Consider the following 6,662-nt stretch of genomic DNA (forward strand, 5'->3'; position numbering starts at 1 on the left):
TTATAGAACCGGTAGTAAAACCGGCGGGATGACCCACCCACCAATCACGACATCATCAAAATGCTTCTGTGCATGCGCGAGCAAAGCAAGCACGCGCGTACGGCCGTGCTGAGAACCGGTAGTAAAGGTAAGTAGAACCCACCGCTGACACACACAATACTATCCTGGTCTCCTTGAATAAAGAATAGGCCAAGTGACGTAATCATAAACTAAAAGCCTATGATTCTCAGTCATCCAGGTCATGGTTGTCCGAAAAGTGCTTAGTCAGGACTCAGGAGACAATGTCACTTTCTCGTTTTTTCTTTGAAGATGTTTCACTTCTCATCCAAGACGCTTCTTCAACTCTGACAGGATGGTGGGGAATGGAAGGATTCTGCAAGGAATCAAAAAAATGAAAGTCCAGTTGTCTCCTGAAAAAGCACCTTTGGGGTAATTATAAACTGATTCCCAGTCTCATTTCGCCCCTTTTACTCATTGGATACACATTGCTGTGAATCTTATTTACAGGTAGTCCTTGAACTACCTTGTTCATTTAGTGACCATTCAAAGCTATCACGGCACTGGAAAAAGTGACTTATGGACATTTTTCACAGTTATGCCCTTTGCAGCATCCCCATGATTCAGGTGATCAAAATTCAGATGCTTGGCAACTAATTCATATTTATGACCATTGCTGTGTCCTGGGGCCATGTGATTATCTTTTGCCACCTTCTGACAAGCAAAGTCAATGGGGAAGCCAGATGCACTGAACAACCTTGTTACTAATTTAACAACTGCAGTGATCCACTTAACGACTGTGGCAAGGAAGGTCGTAAAATAGGGCAAAACTCCCTTAACAAATGTCCCACTTAACAACAGGAAATTTGGGCTCAATTGGGGTCGTAAGTCGAGGACTACCTGTATTTTATTCCTCGATAGCGTTCGGCATTTGTTGTTGAGCTCAGGCTTTCTCGGGCATTTGTTTCAGAGGCAGTGGATTTCTTTGGCATGGATTTCTTCTCTGAGGATTTTGTTTTTCCTACCCGCCTTAAACTCTTTAAGCTGAACAATCTTTTAACTCCCTGCTTTTGTAGGATTCAAACCCTTTCTTTCGGCTTGTACTCTTTCTCTCTGCTCAAATCCTACAACTTTATCTTGTTTAAAGATCAGGCGGCTGGTGCCAAGTGGAACAGAATAATTGCCCAGCTTGGCATCCATGTGATCCTCAAGAGGAACACTTGCTCCTGGCAGGAGCTCTTTCCCTGAGTCACACAGATAATTCAGCAACAGCCGCTGCTGCTGCCGCCACCACTACCAACAGGCAGAGGGTAAGAAGAGAAGGTCAGGGTAGAGTAGCAGGGAAGAAGAAATTCCTCGGGACAGAGGCGAAGTCACAGGACAGCTGGATAGGAGGGGAAATATGTGTATGGGCGCAATTGTGCTTGTGGAATAATTCAGGATTAGAAAAACAAAGGGCGCCTCCTGTGATTTATGATTGGACGCACCCAAAGGCAGGTTGCCAACTCCAACCTAGGTGCCTGGAAGGATGGCTTTCTTTTAGCAAAGACAGGATCCCATGTCTCATGAATGTTTGGAAAATGAAGTCAGCAAGGCAGACTGCATCACGTTTTATGTGCAACATGTAAGGAAAGGTGAGGTTTTGATTATAGGGTGGAGGCCACTACCTTGACTTTTTGATCCCCTCTGCAGACACCTCTACCCCGTCGCTGCCCCAGAACAATTAGCAGTTCAGAAAGCCTATAATAACCATCGACTGATTGCAGTATTCTTTCCAGTAAGAAAAGTTCTATAGAAGCAGTTAAAACCATTTTTTTAAGAAAAAAATTGTCCAACAAAAATAAAGTATAAAAATAAAAATAAATAAAAATAAAGTATTAAAAAAATATCGCCTTCTGCCACCGATAGCCTCCCATCGACCAGTAGACCCACAGAGAGGGACTCCTCAGGGTGCCGTCGGTCAAACAGTGTTGACTGGCGACCTCCAAGGGGAGAGCCTTCTCTGTGGGGGCACCTGCCCTTTGGAACGAATTGCCCCCGGAGATACGGAGGATCCCCGACCTTCTCACCTTTCGCCAGGCCCTCAAGATGCTTTTATTCCAGCAAGCTGGGCTGGCCTAAAAAATTTGAATTTTAATTGGGAAATTTTAGTTTTTAATTATTTTCCCGACCAAATTATTTAATTTGTTTTAATTAATTTTAACTTTTATTTACTGTTGCTTTTATCGTGGGGTTGTGCACTGCCCTGAGTCCTTCGGGAGAAGGGCGGTATAAAAATTCAATAAATAAATAAAAATAAATAAATAAAAGTATTATTAAAATTTAAGCTGAGAAAAGTTCAACGGGTAAAGCAATTCACAATGATAGTATTAAAAGTCTGAAACACTAAAAAAAAAAATTTTTTTTTTTAAAAAGGTGGGAAAATGGAAACGTTTTCATCTTACAATGAAAAGAGGAAAACTGCCCCAAAAGGTCTTTCTGTGAAAACCATATGCCTTGCCTTCTGATTTATTGATTTAATCTATTTATTAGCCACCCCACTCACCAAAGCAGCATGCATGTTATTAAACTGTTACAACTGAAGATAAAACATCACAAGAATAATTAGAAATACAATGCCATACGCTGGAGAGAATAAACACCCCCATGTAAACCCTCCTTAATTGGAACGCCTGAAAAAAGGAACAGCTGATTATTTTAGAGCTGTCATAACTATAGAAGTATATACTTCTTCAGATAATCTGGAGGTTTTATAAGTTAGTACCAAGCAGGGGCATCTTGGATGGGTAAAAAAAAAAAAAGTTAAGATGGCAACCAAACCATGCAATTAAAGCCCTGTCTGTTTGTAAATCAACACATGTAAAAGGGTGTGGCCTGCCATGGTCACAGCCATAGTCTCTTCTTAAACCACCATCCCCCGCAACAGATATTCCACCCTGGTACATTTAGAATTGGCCTTGAAAACTATGTGGAAATCAATAGAGGAAGAAGCACTGGCATAACATGCTTAGAGTGTCCAGGCTATCTATGTAGCCCTTAAGAGTCAACAACTTTTTCTTCTTTTTATAATTTTTATTGAAGATTTTAATTACAGTAGTAAAAGCAAATGCAAATTAAACTCAGAGAGAGAAGGAGAATGAATGAAAAGTACAAAGAAAGAAAAAGAAAGAAAGATAAAGGAAAAAAAGATATATTACAAAGTGACTTCTGATCTTCATCACAAATATAAACAAACTTAGTAGCTCTTCACCCCCTATATTACAATCAAATTTCTTCTCATATCCTATTTTTACCTATGAAAATCCATAAATCATCTATTTTCAAACCTGGTGTCTACAAAAAGTCCATAAAGGATCACCAGGGCTTTATATAAAGGTAAAGGTAAAGGTTCCCCTCGCACATATGTGCTAGTCGTTCCTGACTATAGGGGGTGGTGCTCATCTCTATTTCAAAGCCGAAAAGCTAGCGCTGTCCAAAGACATCTCTGTGGTCATGTGACCAGCATGACAACACCAAAGGTGCACGGAACATTGTTACCTTCCCACCAAAGGTGGTCCCTATTTTTTCTACTTGCATTTTTAACGTGCTTTCGAACTGCTAGGTTGGCAGAAGCTGGGACAAGTAATGGGAGCTCACCCCGTTAAGCGGCACTAGGGATTCGAACCGCTGAACTGCCGACCTTTCGATTGACAAGCTCAGCATCTTAGCCACTGAGCCACCACATCCCTAATAAGGCTTTTTATAAATATGTGTTATTTTAAGTTTGGTAAAAAAACTGACTTTATATTCCTTCCTTTTCTTCTGACAATCTTGATCTTTTATTCATTCAGATATTGTCACAGGATTTGATGATCTCTTTTCAGGGTTTTTTTTTTTTTCTATCCTAAATACTCCTTTGAGGCTTTAGCAAAACTCTTTCGTAAATGCAGTAAAAAAAAAGTCACTATTTGAGTCATTCTCTTAGTTAATCATTTGTATTTCCACTAAGAGTAACAACTTGATGGCACATAATCATCATCCTTATCAATTTTTTGAACCATGATTTTTGCTAGCAGGAAATATACTCTCTGAACAATTTAACCATACCAGCAGTTTCATTGTGAATCTATAGATTCATTCACACATTCCTTGTTCTTTAATGAAAGTTTTTTTTACGGCCTGGTTTTCTCCAATACAGTATACAGTAGCTTAACATGACATCTGAATTGGTAAACTGCATTCAGCAGTTTGCTTAAATGCAGTACAGTATTTGAAACTAAGATTGGAAGGAGATGATGCATCCATGATTTGAATTTAATCACAGTTTTCCATTTGTGCTAATTATGATTAAAATTAGATCAGGCAGCAATGGAAAAAAACAAGAGGTAACGGTAACTCTGACAAACTCTCAGACTTCCAAATCATGTTTTAGAAAATCAACTGTTTATGTCTGAACCAAAAATAAATATATGCCGCAAGGGAAAAGCAAACTAGTTTCTAACAAGGGAACCACTGTGGCATCTGTAACTGCAAGAATGTTTTTAAATCCACCTATTGCATTTGAGTCGCAATTCTTATTCTCCTCATATTAACCCACTGATGAAATACTCCTGGCTGCTCTTACTGTGGCTCTTTCCAATGCAACTGATGTTGCAATGACACAAATGCCAGTTGCTCTAGAGCAGGGGTGTCAAACTCAATTTCACTGAGGGCTACATCAGGGTTGTGTTTGACCTCAGGGGGCTGGGGTGGGTTTGGCCAGCTCGACATCACTCGTGCCAGGGACACCTGTGGTGGCCTGAGCACTCTGCCGGCAAAAATGGAGCTCTGGAGGACAACTCTCCCAAGCTTCGTTTTCGCTGGCAGAAGGTTGCAGGAGGCCTTTGCAGCTGAAAACGGTGAGGTATCCACACCTAAGTCATTGGAAGACTTGTCTCCAGTAAGCAAGCATATTCACATAGTCATTCTGACCTGTGCTAGTTTTCCTACGTGACTTTTTCCCCACTTTCCCATCACTCTCAAGCAGGGGTGAAATCCAGCAGGTTCTGATAGGTTCTAGAGAACTGGTAGCGGAAATTTTGAGCAGTTCGGACAACTGGCTGGCCCCAGAGATTTTGCAGAATCTTTCCCCTGCCATGCCCACCAAGCCACACCATGCCCACCAAGCCACGCCCACAGAACCGGTAGTAAAAAAATTTGGATTTCACCACTGCTCTCAAGTCCTACTTCACCCTCAGATGGTGAGAAAAACATCCAGAGATCCTAGCAACTGCTGCCCATACTGCCATGAAGCAAACCGTATCATTACATCCTTTTAAAACACAGTCTATACCTGCCCTCCATAATTAAAGCTTTGCTATGGTTAGCACAGCCCTAGAAAGAGCTTACCACTACAGTGCCATTGGTGTGTATGAGTAGGCAACACCATTGTATTTTGACCATACCAGCTGGGGATTTTGAGAGTCCCATATCTTGCCAAGTTGGGAAGTCTGCATTAAAGAGTTACAGCTAAACAAGCCAAACTCGGAAAGTTCTTGAACTCAGCCACTGTAGAAATAACATTCTCCAATACAATCAAGGGTTTGTAAACTGGACAAGTCTTCTAATATGTAATACTGCAGTATGTGCAAATGACAAAGATGAGATGAATACACAATTTGTACTGCGGAAATATTTCCCTTTTTCTGTAATTTTTATTGCTAAGAATCCAACGGACCATTAAAGTACAACCTTTACCATTGAGAATCTTATTTAATCACCGAACCTCTTCCTTTTCTTTTGAATATTTCTCCAGTAATTTCATAAACACGAATGCACAGGAGGAAAAAAAAGCACCATGCTTGACTATGAATACAACAATGGCATGAGGCAATTAATATGTATCTAGTACAGGGCAATTTGTATGGCTTTATTTTTAAACCAGTATATTTTAAAAATATGTAATTTCTAGGTAAATATGTCTTTCCAAAAAGCTATTTAAAATGATCACAGTTGGTTTTATTTAATTGAAAGGGTCAGTTTTATTCTGGAAGTTCTTCTTCCTTCAAAGCAAATTATAGTTTGAGCCATGTTGTTTATGAGGCTATTTCAGGCTGTGCCACCAGTTACACCATCCATAGAGACATCACAGAATTCATGCTATATTAATCATTTAGAAACTGATCTTTGAGAGTATTTCTTAATGCAGAGCAGGGATCCTGAATCCCTGGGCTGTGGCTCAGTACTGGGCCGTGGCTGTTCGGAACTGCACCACACAAGCGATGGGCAAGCACATGTTTTGGGCGGGCATGCACACTGATGAAGCTCCATTTGTACAAGTGGCATGTGCACGCACTAATGCAAATGGAGCTGACCGTGTGCATCCATCACTCAGATGGAACAATCCCCTCTCACAGCCACTGCTGCCGCAGCCGCCAATCTGCAAAATGGGAAAGGCTGGGGGCCACTCAATGGTGAAACCCAAATTTTTTAACTACCGGTTCTGTGGGCGTGGTGTGGTGTAGCTTGGTGGGTGTGGCAGGGAAAAGATACTGTAAAATCCCCACTCCCTCCCCACTCCTGGGAAAAGGATATTACAAAATCTCCATTCCCACCCCACTCTGGGGCCAGCCAGAGGTGGCATTTGCTGGTTCTCCGAACTACTCAAAATTTCCACTACCGGTTCTCCAAATTGCTCAAAATTTCCA

Source organism: Pantherophis guttatus, chromosome 3 (assembly GCF_059756535.1).
Source record: "Pantherophis guttatus breed Tessera chromosome 3, ASM5975653v1, whole genome shotgun sequence".
Taxonomy (NCBI): Eukaryota; Metazoa; Chordata; class Lepidosauria; order Squamata; family Colubridae; genus Pantherophis; species Pantherophis guttatus.